This window comes from Equus caballus, chromosome 26, assembly GCF_041296265.1.
Source record: "Equus caballus isolate H_3958 breed thoroughbred chromosome 26, TB-T2T, whole genome shotgun sequence".
Classification (NCBI taxonomy): domain Eukaryota; kingdom Metazoa; phylum Chordata; class Mammalia; order Perissodactyla; family Equidae; genus Equus; species Equus caballus.
In genome coordinates this window covers 22,026,057-22,041,435 of record NC_091709.1, presented here as the reverse complement: position 1 = coordinate 22,041,435, position 15,379 = coordinate 22,026,057, and the positions used below count along the sequence as shown (strand labels likewise).

The window sequence follows — 15,379 nt, the reverse complement described above, 5'->3', positions numbered from 1 at the left end:
CTGTATTAACCGTATTCAATTAAAATGAGAGAGGACTAATGTGGGGAAAAGAGCATTTAAGGATCTAAAGATATGATTATTTAAGAGAATTTGGGGTAATGACTTCGATGGAAAGATAACTGCGTCCCATACATTTAGTGATGATGTGAATCATTATTGAGTGATAATTAAAAGACTCAATCTACGACTTATGCATAAGAGATTGTGAACTAACCGTCTTCGGAGCTCTAATTTTGGATTTTTTTCTGATATTTATAATGTAATACAGGCAAGCCATTTAAATTCTTTTCTGGGTTTACAATATCCTTATTAACGAAAATCATATTCTCTTTTCCACAATGCATTAAAAAAAGACTGTATCTAGCAGATAAAACTGAACTAATGAGGTAGCAACTTGAATTTAAAGTTAGCTTTCTTCTTTAAATTCTCTTTTCTTTTCTTCTAAGGACTATGTAATTGGCAGTCCATACAGCTCTAGATGCCTGTGCCCCACAGCTCCTTCTTAAGAAAGTATCCTCTGGCGGTTCTTCTCAATTAGCTAAATCTTGGGCCACGTGACCCTGGCCTGAAGAACAGAAATTAGTGCTCAAGGCAAAGATGGCTATGTATTCAGGTAATCATGTAATTTATCATCCTAATTGGGAAAATTCTGAGAGTAAAATGGAGAGCTATTATTAATTTCACCTGGAAAACAGGCAAAACCTTTGATCTTTTACCTTGACCTGTCTATGTATGAGCTGCCTCCAGTAGGATCCAATCAGCTTTAAGGAAATGTAGTCAAAGACTCTCCATAAAGAGTGATCTATGTAAGATTACAGGGAATTGACTCAACCACTTCTCTCCTGGGGAGTAGAAAAGTGATGCCAAAAAAGAGGAGTAGAGGGCAACTTCGGGGGCTGTTGGGGGGCGGGGGGTTGGCTCAATGTTGGCCTGAAGTTACCAGAGCTGTTAGTCCTGGAAAGCCTGCTGAATCCTGAAGGAAGGAGTCATTGTTCTGTCCTTCCATAAGCTACTAGACATTCAACCTTGCAAGCACGAATGCAACCTCCTAAGCTACCTCACTTCCTGGTTACCCTTATCACGAACACCACCACCTAAGAGAATCTGACAGCACCTCCTCAGTGCAATGTTAATACACCGCCCAATGCAGACTGCCATTATCCTCGGAATTTCAATGCTGAGGAAGAGGGTAGGTGGCATGGGACAGGAAACATGAGCAACCAGGTCACCATCACCTTTGGGCTAAAGATTAGGCTTCTAGTAAGTTGGAAAATCAAAAGTGTCTTACTAATAAATTTAGATGCTCATGTAAATGTATTATTTGAATATTATTCAATTTTTAAATACTTCCCATGACCAGAGCAAGTAATATTTTTACCAGGCATCATAGAGACTGGACTAACCAATAATTCTACAATGTCTTGAACACAGGACACCAAGTGAGAGCAAAGTAAGAGATTGAAAAATAATTTTAAAGTGTAAAATATGAGAAAATGGCATTCTTCTGAAAGTTTTATAAGTAATCCAAATATGTGCTTAAATATTGGACTGAAGATTGTTGGTTGAAACTATTAGAACAGAGATTTGATCTACTGCCACCTAGTGGAGAATTAATTTCTATTTATTTATTAGCTGCTAACGAAAACAAAATAATAGTCTAATTTCAAGTTCTAGGGAACCTAAGCGATTATCGCCTCCAGTGGCTTCAGTCCCACGGAACTCTCAGGCCGCCACCAAATACCTGGGGCACCACCTGAAGTGTGAGGGGGTGAGTGGGTAAGGCTTTAGGGTCCCATCCCTAATCCCACAAAAGCTGTGGAAGTTTTGTCTATTCTATATTTTAGGCTTCTGACTCAATGTTATTTGAAGAAAGGACTCCACTTCTAACAAGGAAAAAACAAATGTTGAAAGACCTTATCTGGTCTCATTTCCATCACGGTACCAATAAACATTGGTTTTCCAATGTCACGTAAATGGCCAGCGTCATAACTAGCAGTAGAACTGAGTTCTTCTGATTCCTATTCTCATTCAAATAATTTTGGAGTAACTTCAAGTTTAATAAACTTTAGGTCCAGTGCTCAAAACACAAAGAGCTTATTTCATTTAAAAACAGATTATTTCCTTGATCTTATTTAAAATAACTTGACTCTACTACCTTCCTTGCACCACTAAACCTGAGTGGAAACAGCTCAAAATAAGTTGTGGAAATGAGATCACGGCTGCAAATTGCAGTGACACTATGTCAAATACACATTTAGAGTTAGTCTAGAACTCTCTAAAAATAATAACTAAAAAGTGCTTGTGAGGGCTGTTTCCTCTCTTCTCCCTCAGATTCGTTTAATTTTAGAGGTGAAAGAGATCATAAATCACTTAATAAAACTATCAGTTTCTAAATCATTTTATGTTTTCTAAAAGATAAAACTGTCGATTCTGCTACGATAGAGAGAAGTTACACTACTTGTCTCAAGTCAGTTTGACTGTTTGTCCAGCTCTCCTCACCTCCCGTCCAGCAATAGGACAGGTGAGTGAGAGATAAGGAGGGGGTAGGTTTATGGGAGGTGGGTGTGGTTGTTTTGTTTGTTTGTCTGTTTATGATGGGTGAAAGTTGGGCATTTGTGAACGCTAAGAAGAAAGAGATGGTCGAAAGAGAGATGATGATAAAGGAGAAAATTAGTGGAGCAAGTTCCTTGAGGATGTAAGAGAAAATATAATCCAGAATGCATGTGGAGAAAAGACATACCACTCCTCAAAAGTGTGACCCCGTGTCTGCGTCTCTAATAGCATTGTCACTTTGGTATATCTCACTTGAATTTACCACAAAACAATTTTTTTTTTGAGGAAGATTAGCCCTGAGCTAACATCTGCTGTCAATCCTCCTCTTTTTGCTGAGGAAGACTGGCCCTGAGCTAACATCGTGCCCATCTTCCTCTACTTTATATGTGGGATGCCTACCACAGCATGGCTTGACAAGTGGTGCCATGTCCACACCCGGGATCTGAACTGGCAAACCCCGGGCTGCCGAAGTGGAACGTGCGCACTTAATCGCTTTGCCACCAGGCTGGCCCCAAAACAAATATTTTTATCAAATGACATTTAGGTATTCATACTTCTAAATTTATCCTATATCATCTCATTAAAATTTATAAATTTGTAATTCAAAAATCCAGGATTTTTTCTATATAATCTCCTTCTTTTATTTTTAATCGAAATGTACATTTCTCATATAATATCAGATAATATTATGCTTCTTTTGGTGTTTAAAAGCAAGATATAAAATTGTTTATAAAGTGAAACTTCAATATTATTCCAAAGATGTATAGATTTTTAAATAGCATTTGTGTGACCATGGTAACTTATATGGAGTAAGTTAGCTATATATTTTAATTTTCTTTCATATCTTTCTTGAATTTTCAAAATTTATAATGGGAAAATATTACTTTTATAATCAGAATTCTTTTTAAAAAGCAAAATAAAAGAAATCTTGATTCTTTTTCTGAGTCTGCCACGGACTACTCTGTGAACTTGGGCAAGTCAAACGCCCCTTCTTTTCCATACGGCCTGTGCCCGCTTGAAAAATAAGGGAATTAAACTAGATCATCTTAAGCTATTTGAAGCACTAAATGGTCCTGATTTTATGATACGATTGTTAGATTGTTCTCATTTTGAATAAGTATGCTTTGGTATACAAATGGCTGATTATTTCTTCTATGCCCATAAGTCATTAAAATTTTAAAATATTCATGGGCTTTATGAAGAGCTGAATTAACCAGAGAAGGTGCTTTCTCTGAAATCATTTGAAAAGCTCCAGGAAGCATTTGAAGAGATGAAGTATATATGTTGGTTATGTTGTAGAAAACGACGATAACCTGTCCTTCTCAGTGAGAAAAAATAAAAGTTTTCAAAGCCAAATGAAGTAAGTTTTCCATGTACATTTACGTGTTGGGTAGAACACAGGAAGATATCAAGACTATGAGGAATTTGATTTTCTGAGCTTCTTCTTTACTAAATTGTGACATAAAAATCATGGGCGACTGGCACCATCAACTCCAGGAGGGGCTTAGAAGTCAGGTAAGCTATTGAGCGAAGACAAAGAACATATCCAATAGGAATTCATGGTAAAAAGTCAGCCTACATCCTGGAGTAGTCTTACCAAGAACAGCTGCTTTTTAAATGAAGCCTTCCTTTCGTCAGAGAAATTTGTATAAGAGAGCCAAAGCTTATCAGTATAAATTAATAAATATATTTTATTACTCTACAAAGGACTTCTAGAACAAAGGCTTCCTGAGAGCATGGGACTCTGTTTGCTTTACTGCTGCGTCCTTCACTACTTATAGCAGTGATTGGCACACAGATAGTGCCAATATTCGTTAAATGAATTCACATCCTAGGCTCCTTCCTGCTACTCGTGGAGACCAGAGCACTAATGAAACCTGATGTTCAAATGAGAGAGTTTAATTCAGGAACTACTCATTGCGTGTCTAACACATGTCAACAAAATTGCCTATCACTGTTGCAACCATACTTTCAAAACCAAACCTCTGTTTGCATGATCTACAAGGTACAAATAACTTTGTACAAATGTTGAAGACAACAGATCAGAATATCTGTTATTGAAAATATAATTTTACCAAAAAATTCAGGAATTAGCTTTATATTATAGAATGGCCACATAATTTCTAACCTAAAATGAGTCACTATGGAAAATGGAAGAGGGCATCCTCAATAACTACCCTGGGGTATCAAGCATTAAATAGAAGTGTTGCTGGGGAAACAGGGTGTATGGCCTCTTTAACAGACTCCATGCTGAAGTCTATATCTAGTGAAAGGATGTGTTTCTACGGTGGCAAAACCCCAGTCACCTCCAGAAAATCCATTATTAAATAACAGAGCTAAAAACATAACTAAATTTAATGTAATTTTTAAAGAATCTGAGACCACCAGGGCTAGCATGGTAATGGCAAAATTTGACTCTATTGCAAAATGAACAGCTTTTAAGAACTGAAAAGCTAATTAGATCCTAATGCACAATGACACTGACATTCAACACTATTTTTGGTGGTGTTTAGTGGGATGTTAGCTAATTACTGTTTAAAAGGAAAAGGGGGAGCAGGACTTATTAAAATATAATATTACTATAAGGTATCCAAAACCAATGGGTAATTTCTTTGTTTTTCTTATACACACAGTTTAACCAATATCTACACCTACAAGATATCATGACAAAGTTCATTTAATTACCATCCTTATTATTGACACCATGAAAAAATATGGATAGAGCTTGAAGGAAGTAGTAACAAACCTTAATAGATGAGGGGACAGCCTGGTGGCCTATTGGTTAAGTTCATGCGCTCCACTTTGGTGGCCCAGGGTTCACCGGTTGGGATCCTGGGCGCGGACCGACACACTGCTCATCAAGTCATGCTGGGGCGACATCCCACACACAAGAACTAGAAGGACTTACAACTAGGATATACAACTGTGTACTGGGGCTTTGGGGAGAACAAAAAGAGGAAGATGGCAACAGATGTTAGCTCAGTGCCAATCTTCCTCACCAAAAAAAATACCTTAAAACAAAAAAAACTTAATAGATGAGATAAAATTATAGACCATCATAAAATTGGCACATGGGAGTTCAAATATGATGCTCTGTGTGGTATCATTTGCCTTAATGATACTCCTGACAATCAGTTGCACCTAAAAATCTGTATGCCTCTGAACTTCCCTCTGCATCAATTACTGGAAACACTTTCTGATTCTCTTCTCTACTCAAGTACGGTAGGTCCTCTGGAGAAAGAGAGAGAGAGGTTCTTGCACCTCCTTTTAAAATGCAACTATCTTTATTCTCAGTCATTCCCAGGTTAGGATAACAATCTGATTTAATTAACTGGCATTCACACTCCTCTCAAATCAGTCAAATTAATGGGGGTTTTGATTTGAAATGTAAATAAAAGCAAGCTTATTCTCTCGTCTATAGAACACATAATACTAGAGGTTGTCCCCTTAGAGGTTGACATTTTATTGAAATCATGTTGCTCTTATTGACATTGAAACACATGCTCAAACAGGCTTTACAAAGCCACCAGAGAGAGTAAACATACCATTATTCCACATGTCCCCTTATTTACCCCACACAGTTATCTTTCTTGGTCATTATTATTAATAACTATCCCTATTTTATAATAAGAAAAGTGAGGTTTAGAGAAGTTACATGGGGTTCTAATCCAGGTCTTCTGATTAGAATCCATTTCTTTTCTTCTTGAGCGTACGATTGCTATAGGAAAGCCCTCTATGTTTCAGTTATCTGATTCATGAGCCTTAGACACTTGGACTGTGGGTTAAGCTTCTGGATAGAATGCCACTGACTAGGTCATTCGAGGGTACCATGGTCTGAAATATTAGCTCTACTACAGAGCTCTGAAAAAAAACAAAGTCAGTGGTTTCATGCATTTTTGCATGTGTCTTAGGACATTTGTTTTTCCTGATGCATCCAACCAGTAAGGGAAGAAAAAGTAGAATCAACGAATTGAACACTGTTAGTTGCTAGTAATTGTAAAATCATACTGCTATCACTGAAAGATTATACAGTCTTTTTAAAAACTTGGAAAATGAAACCAATATTTGGTAGAATAAAACTGATAATTATATCATAACAACAGTTTGATAACTTGTTCAAATAAGAGAAAAAACTGATTGAAGAGGTGGAGCAGACTCAATAAACAAAAGTATTTACACAAGCCTGAGCACATCTCTATTATAGCACGGAATTACACCATGTTGATATTTATTTAAATACACACACACACATACTCCCAACCATCTTCTGCACTTTGAAGAATAAAGACTACCATCTCTATATTACCTTCCTTTGCAAAATACACAGAATTCACAATCTTGTAAGGTAGGTACTACTGTACAGATGAGAAAACCAAGGCACAGAGAAGTTACGTAGCTGTCCCAGGTTATGAGTCTAGTCAGTGACAGAGTCTAGGTTCAGATGCAGGCATTTGGCCAGAGATTCCTGTGCCCCAACCCTTCCATCCTGACCCGTAGAGCTAAGTCATCACAAGACATAATTGGCATTGTTTTCCTCATTATCAGCTCTGGTTTTCATTGTGTGAAAATAAACATCTTAAGCACTTTACTAGTGATGTACTTTCTAGGGAAGTTCAGAAAGCAATGAGAGAAGCTGCTACATGGACCTTGATTCTTGCCCACAAATAAAAAAATTGTTAATAAGACTGAAGTAACAAAGTCTTGGGAGGAAAAAAAATAATTATCAAGTTCTAATTGCAGCAGAGGATAATGTAGGGCACAGGCAAAATCACGATGTGACCCTGAAAACTGCTAATGAGCCTGGAAAGCACATCAGTGAGCCCAGTGTCTTCTGAGCACAGATGGTCCTGCTTCTGCCTGCATTTGTTAGACCTCCCAAGGAGCATCCTCTTGAGTTCTAGGTGTCAGGATTATGGAAGAACCACAGATAAAGTGCAGTAGACTCAAAAGAGAAGCATAGAGCTCAAAATTATTGCCTTTCTAGATTTTTTGAGGAGATGGGACCATAAATTATACAAGACTAAACACTTTAAATGTAATTATGTACTAATTTATACTGATATGTAGTATTTCCATTATCAACATCAATAACACTGTTGAACTAGAGTTCAAGAGGCTAGGTTTATTGTCTGCAGAGTTTTTAGCATACAGTAAGCACATGACATGTTTGAGAAAGAAACGGTAAAGAAATTGAGGAAGAACGTGGACAATGATTCATCTGGAAAGGGAAGAAACTACCCACACTTCTGTTTTTCCCTTTGCCTTTGCAAAATTAAACTGATTCAACAACTTGTTGACTATGTCCCTTAGTCCTTACCACGAGGTAAAAACTAGAAAATGTAGCGTTAGGTATAGGATTTATTAGTAAAGAGCTGCAAGACTCCTCTCTTTCAGCATCCCATGGATTACAGTGGGTTGCAGACACGAGATGTGTAACCAGGACAGAGATGCTAAGATACCTTAAATGTCTGGATAGTCAGGATCTAGTGAGACTGTTAAGTGACATTCTGTAATTGCCAAATCAATAAGCATTAATTTTCTCATAAAACAGGTGACATATTTAATAAGCCATATATCTAGAGGAAAGAGGAAATGGAAACATTTAGTCTAATAATCATTTTTAGTAATTCAGACTTAAAAGGCACTTTAATAATATCATGACCTTACATTCATCTAGCACTTTACTGTTTCAAAATTGCTTTTGCGTGCTCTACCTTAAGTGCTCTGAATTGTTGCATAAATAGAAAAATAGAAGGAAAATATGAATCTAGATATTATAGCTAGGGCCATAGCTTTCAAGCTCATTTACAAAATACTAAGGTAAAAATATATGTGCACATCTAAAAAAATGAACCAGATAAACTATTTCTGGATGTAATATATGAAAAAAATTTTGTTCTTACAGCCAAACAGCAAACTCGCAAGTGCTGATTATTCAATTTGAGCCCAATGATTAAGAATATGAGATCTCAAGTCAGAATCTTTGTTTTCCATCCCAGTTTTGTTGCTTTTCAGTAATGTGATTTTGACAAGTTCCTTAACCTGTCTGAAACTCAGTTTTCTCATCTGTAAAATGAAGACGATACCAATGGATTGACTTGAGAATTAAATGAAATAATGCCTGCATATGGCGTATAACTCATCCTCAGTGGATATTAGCCGTTAACCCATATCCTTTTGTTCCTCTTCTTGTGCCAGCAACCTGTTATACAGCAGTGCCATTGTCCACTAACAGTGACATGTTATCACCAATGTCATGAAAATACTCATTAAGCTCCTAAACGTACTTGATATTGCTCTTGATATTGAGCATGTTTTAGGGACTAAGTAGAATAAAAAGCTAGAATATTTAAACTTCTTAGGTTGGATTCATCTATTCCTTTGCCATCTTACAATCAAAAACCCCATAGTGTTATTGCATAAGCATAGGTCCCAAGTTATCCCCACTTTCTTAATTCAAGAGTTAATTTTGGAATAAGGATCATATGATTATAATACAAAAAATGGTCAACAAAAAGGGAAGGATTTCATTACTTTAGTCTTATTTATCACTACTTTAATAAGTTTAGAAAAGACAACAATATTATTCAGATGCAAATGGTCTTCAGTTACCCTGTCTCAAACCATGACATAAAGTAACATTTTTCTTTAATTAAGATGCTCCACATTTACTCAATTATTCTCTGAGTTCTTAAATATCATTTTCTGAACACAAGAAGCTGGACAGCCTCCTACTATTTTTACTGTCTTTGAGAAACATTTGTTCCCTAAGTGGTCACACTTCATCTCTCAGTATTCATAAGGTTCAGAATTCTATTTTTAAATACTGGGCTAGAAGGAAATACCATCAATGAGATAACTGGAGACTTCAACAGGAAGAAAAAAAAAAAAGACCACTAATAACAGCACGATTCATTGGTTAACTAAAAGAGTTCAAACTGGCCCCACCCAAATCTATTTACTCAATTCTGTAATTTAAGATACAACATTCGTGTTAACTGAAGTCAAAGCCACTACTAAGTGAACCCACATATCAGGTTTCCACCTTTCTTCATCAAAACCAAAATTATTTTAAATAATACTGATATAAATGATGATTATGTTCTTGTAGGGTAGTGGGAAAAAATACACCTCAATAAGCTCCAATCTCCCTTGTTTTCAATCCTAAAATAGGAATCCTACACGTGAATGTAATTTATATCAGCACCATAAAATTGTATGATCCTATGTGGCTGCTTTTAAAAGTACAGAGTATTTGGTCAAGTGGAAAGAATATTGAACCGGTCTTCCTGAATTCCGGCCCCAGTCTCAGATGTCCCAGGAAGTTGATAGAACATACTTTGGACAATACACTTTTCCTCTCTAAGACTTTTATAAAACCTGGACGTTAGCTGATTTCCAGTGCTAAAATTTTTATTTTCTCAGATACAAAAAGTAAAGATGCATATATTTTCTAGTTATTTCGTTCCCTTATTATAACATGTACTGGGCAAACAGAAATAGGATTTTTAAAATCTAAATACAACTTGTAAATATATTACGAAGAATATCATTGTCTGTAAAGGAATGAATCTCCACTTAGCAGTAGTACAGTAGCCAAGAGTATAAACCTCAATAGATGAGTAGTATCAAATCAACCATATTTTGGCAGGATGTTATCAGATTATATCAAAAACATATAGAAATACACTCTTAAAAGGTTATTGTATTAGTTTGCAGATTAAAAATACCCATCTCAATTATAGCACTAAGAATAAGACTCGGGATTCCATATTTCCTGATCTGTTATGCTTTATACAGCATTACAACATCCAACATTAATTGCTTACCTCTTCCAAGTACTTAATTCTTCCATATCATTAACAGTAGAGCTTGATAAGGTAATTTGTTTATCATGGCTGCTTTGCAATTAATCTACATCAATTTCACTTATTTTTAAGTTTTAAAACACCAAACGGATTTGGCTTAATTCCGGGATATTTGATAAATAAAAAGAGTTACATTTCTCTACAACTGGTTATTTAGGAAAAATAATGCAGCAACCGTTTATTCTGAGCTTTATAATGAAAGGCCAGTGAAATGAAAAGCATAAGATCAATAAGGCAAAACTGACACCAACTGGTATCCAGTGGTAATAGTTAACAACATAGTTATCTCTGGAATTTGCAAACCCTTCCTCTACAATTCACGATGTCCTTTGAACTCATTAATTAGAACTTTGATTTAAAACCCAGGAGCACAACTCCTTATTCCTAGAGCTGAGGGTAGAGGGTGAATTCAACGTGGTCTCTGTCCCCAAGGGGCTTTCAGTCTAGTGGCAAAATATGCATGCATGTGGCCTACAGCAATGTTGAGTGCCCCACACAATAATGGAGGCACAAAGAGAATGACGGAGAAGTGAGAGATTCTGGCCAAGACGATCTGAAAAGATTTCACAGAACGAACGTTTAACCTGGCCCTTGAAGCAAAGAAGGATTTCGAATGTTAAATAAAAGGAGGAGGGGAAGGGTATTGCACGCAGAGAGAATATCTCTGTGCTGGCTGTGTATTTAATTGTCCCAGATAAGGAAAAACATGAAATTACACGATCTGATCAAAGTCAGAACAAGAGAAAGAGTCAGAGCCATTCCTTGAACTTTTAACTCCAGGGTCAAATGGTTGCTGATATATCACAGTGCCGAGACAAGGTTTCTCTGCTTTCACAACCATTGCCTCCCTCCACTTATCCCTCCATATTGCCACACCCTTCACAGAACCTTGCTAGGATGTCCAGAGAAAAACACCAAGGCAGCCATGTCTTCATAAAACACATTACGTTTCAGCTTGTGTCTAAAAACCAAACAAACACATCTAGGTCTATTTTGGGCCCCCATTCTTCACTATTCTCCATCATTTCAAAAAAATGGGCTTGTGCTTTCGCCACATGGCATGCTTAATAAAATTGCGATCCATTCCTTTAAACCGTCCATTTTTCTACTTCAGATTTGTCAAGTGGTCCCAATTCCAAGAAATCATAATTCAGAATGTGGGGGAGGTTGCAGATTTTTGGCTCAGGAGGTCGTACAGATGTTATTCCTTAAGGAAGACGATCATGATTGCCTCTGTGAGTAATGGCTGTGAGTCGGCGCAGAGCCAAAAGTTCTCTTATAGCAGAATGTATAAACCATTCTCCTACTGAAAGAAGGCCCCCAGTAGGATAATATATTATTACACATGATTCAAATTACAGGATCTGCAGCAGGGGAGCTCATGACTGATTCAGGACAGTCGCTCCCTGAATACTGATGACGGGATGATGGAATGCCTCATGAATTAAAAGGGCCGTGGTTTAGCGTCTAAATCCTTCACATGGTTTAAAAAGTGTCTATGTCTATCATTGTACTCTTTAAGCTTCTTAAACGAATCGTGCCCTGTTATGAAACTCTTGTCGATGTTTTTAAAATTCCATGTCTTTGAACAATTAATATTCAAAATATTCTTTTAAAAAAGACAATGAAACTCTGCCTTCTCTTCTAGATACTGTATCCCTTTAACGCCAATATGCAATAAAGATATGGTTTAAGAGAAATCGCATTTAAGTGTGACCCAGTTTCTGCTCTGGGATTCTCTCAAGCAACCCGAAAATCTTCACATGCCACATGTTCCAGCCTTTGTAAGTTATCTACAGAACAAATGAGTTTATCCCTGACAAACTAAACACAAACGTACAAGACAAAATTGTGTTCCCAAAGGTTTTCTGCTGATAAATGAACTCATTCGTGAATATTATTTCATTTGGTCTGTTTTGGTTATATAACAAACCGATAAATTTGCTAAAGTATTACATTGGGAATGGAGATCAGGCATTTTTACAGAAACACTAAGGCAGATGTTAAATATTACGCATTCTGAGAAATAACTGCTGAGACATATTTTGAAATAATATGTAAGCTAGTCCCTTAACTTCTTTTCAAGCTGGTTCTTGTATTCAGTTTTTCTAGTAAATGGATGCAAATCAGGTGCATTGTGCTGAGATGGGAAGAGAGAGATTTGTCCAGAAATGACCTCAGTTCTATTCATTAATGAAATGACATGTTGGCTGAGAGCAGTGAAGAATGAAATATAACAAGAGCGAACTTTCCTCCGTGTGACAGATGCACATAAGCACTTTTTTGGATAAAACACTGTATGTAAAATGGCCGCTGCAGCATAAAAATCTGGAAACATTACAGGAAGCTCTAAGATGCAGATTGCTTGGAAAAATCGCAACTTCCATGGCAAAACACCCCCTTATTCTCTATTTCCTTGTACAATTCTGAATCCTAGCTTGGAGAAAGCATGCTATTCTTAAGAAGGGAGTGGCGTCAGAAAAAATAAACAAAGATTTCACTTTTTCTAAGATTTTTTGGAAGAAAGAGAAGATAATTTTGCAAGGTGAAAGCAAAATAGAATTGCACCCAGACACTTTCAGTGACAGCAGACACCAATGGAGGGAGAAAAAAGGTAAAAGTCATTAGAGAGAAAGTAGCCACATTTTTGCGTAGTGGTTTAAATTATGCCAGCAGAATAATTAATGGAAGGCTCTAATATGGGGAGGGGGTAACAGGAAAGGGGGAGGCTATGTTAAACAAAGTTCATTACTGCATGATGTAAATGAGTTTCTCACCAGTGATGTCACTGATTGGCTGAGCTGCAGAACTGGCTTCGAGCATGGCCGGATTGGCTGCTAGCTCTTCTGGTGCCTGCCTGCTTGGGCAGCGGTTGAACCAGATACTTTCTGTCTCCCTTGTTGTCGTTTGAAGCAAATCTTGTTCAGCCCAGCTGTGTCTCCATAGTAGTGGCACCCTAAGAGAGTGTCTCCCTCCTGCTTCCCACAGCTCGTCTGTGAGGCGGTCGCTGCTGTGAAATACCAGCGCTTGGCACCAAGCCCAGACAGCGTTCTCAGATCCATCTATAACACACACATACAAAAAGAAAAAATAAAAAAAAAAAGCAGTTCTTTCATCTGAATTGCATCCTAAGGAGGATTAAGAAGGCTTCTATTGCTACTGATTTGTGTCCTTTCAATTTGATGGCTAAAATAGTTTTTGAAATACAGTATCCTCTCATCTGCAGTAGAACATCATTGGTTAAAACTGGTTAAAAAGATAAGGGGGAACCCCCCTCGCCCATGTTTACCTTGATTACAGAAAAATAATTCTTCATTTCCCTCCTAAGCACCGTAACTGATGTTTTTGGTCCCTTACCAGAATCTTAAACTCTCACCGGATTTCTAATTATATCCGAGTCATTATTTTCAGGTTAAGACAAGGGATCTTAATTAGCATTCTTTTTTAGCTATGCGAAATGAGACAGGGCATGAAACAGAAACGATCTATGGAGAGGCAGAGAGAGAGAAAGAAAAAAAAAAATCTGTGCAGCTTTTACAGTTGAGCTGACACCCCGTCCTTCCCCGCTCTCCCTCCACCCGCCTTGCAAAAAAAGAATGCAGTCATATGAACTTTACCAGACAATGGAGTACCTACAAGGCTCTCCCCTAGACAAGTCCTTTATAACCAGCCAGTGTTATGTGCTGCAGACAGTGGCCAATCGGCAGGCTCCTTTCTGCAGCAGGGACACAATAGGTGCATTGGCCACACTGTCCCCCTAGCCCCTGACAGCAGTTCAGGTTCATTTATTGTACACTGGAAGGCACATATGTCTTTAATAGTCACTGTGAAATTATCAGTGTGGCTGCCTTTATTTCACCGTAATTACATCAACCTAATTACCGCGCACAAGCTGCGGTAGCACCGTTTGCACAGAGTGGCGCGCATAGGCATGCATGCCGTAAAAATATGCGAGAACATGCTTGCTTATTTCAATAATAAAATCCCCCAATTATTTCCTTCCCAAAGCTTAAAGCTTCCTCTAGAATACTTCAGCGAATATAGTCGCCATTTCTCCCTTTCAAAATAAAAAAGTGTGTGTACGACTATACGTGTGTGTATGCATGTATACATGTATGCATGCATAATTTAAACACTGTTTTAGTCATTTACTGGGGTGAGGTATGGGAGTTGAACCTGGTCAGCGAAGAAAAGGTTAGTGAGGACCTAAAGCATTTTCTCCTTGTCACTAGGCATCGGGGCGAAGTCATAAATGAATCTCCAGGCATCACCATAGCCATGCACAGATGACGAGGTATCAGGAGCCCAACTGTCCTAAGCACCCGCGTATGTTTCATTTACGTATTTCCATGTTACGTAATTATAGCATTCCTTGCAACGCTGGCTCAAAATGCTTGAAAAATTAAATCTTTTGCTTGTCGTGTGTTAGTTAAACAGAGTTGGGTATGATCTGCAGTGGAACCGCCCACTAATTTTTTTTTATTTTATGCATGTTGTATTTACATATTCATGAACGGAATAGCTGTTATGACCACTGATTCTGCAGCAGGAGATGAAAAGGCAAGATTCAGCATACAGAGTGTGTTAATTTCTGGGGGGAGAACGGCAGCATATGATGATCAGGAAAAGAAGATGTTTGGGGGATTCATTGGGGGTTTACCTCCTTGTGTAATAAAGGATTTGGGTAGACAACCTATCAAAAAATGTGTAAGTATAATGAACTTAGAAAGTCATACTGATTTGCATTGTTCATGGCCATTCAGCCACACTGTAAAGAAATAAGCATTTCAAAATGGAGATTTCTGGCTCGAGTCTTTGCAGATAAATAAAATTGTATTTTGTTTTATGGCTACATAGAATATCACCCAAATGGGATGTGCTTAGCTGCTCTGTATTTTGTCATTTTTTATAATTTACATATTTCTTGTTCCAAATCAGAATGCTAAGCTTTAAGCATT

The 15,379-nt window shown here is 37.4% G+C and overlaps 1 protein-coding gene across 8 annotated transcripts in view; it reads right to left on the bottom strand.

Moving 5' to 3' along the window:
* LOC138920927 (uncharacterized) overlaps positions 1-13,483 on the bottom strand; it is a 613,683-nt gene extending 600,200 nt beyond the window's left edge. For 6 of the 8 annotated variants that reach the window (XR_011432956.1, XR_011432975.1, XR_011432962.1 and 3 more), the window contains exon 1: positions 13,199-13,483. The gene's annotated coding sequence lies outside the window, so the exon portion shown is untranslated. The remainder of the gene's footprint in view (positions 1-13,198) is intronic. The other 2 variants (XR_011432979.1, XR_011432978.1) reach the window with 2 other exon arrangements.
* Positions 13,484-15,379: the final 1,896 nt, after the last annotated feature.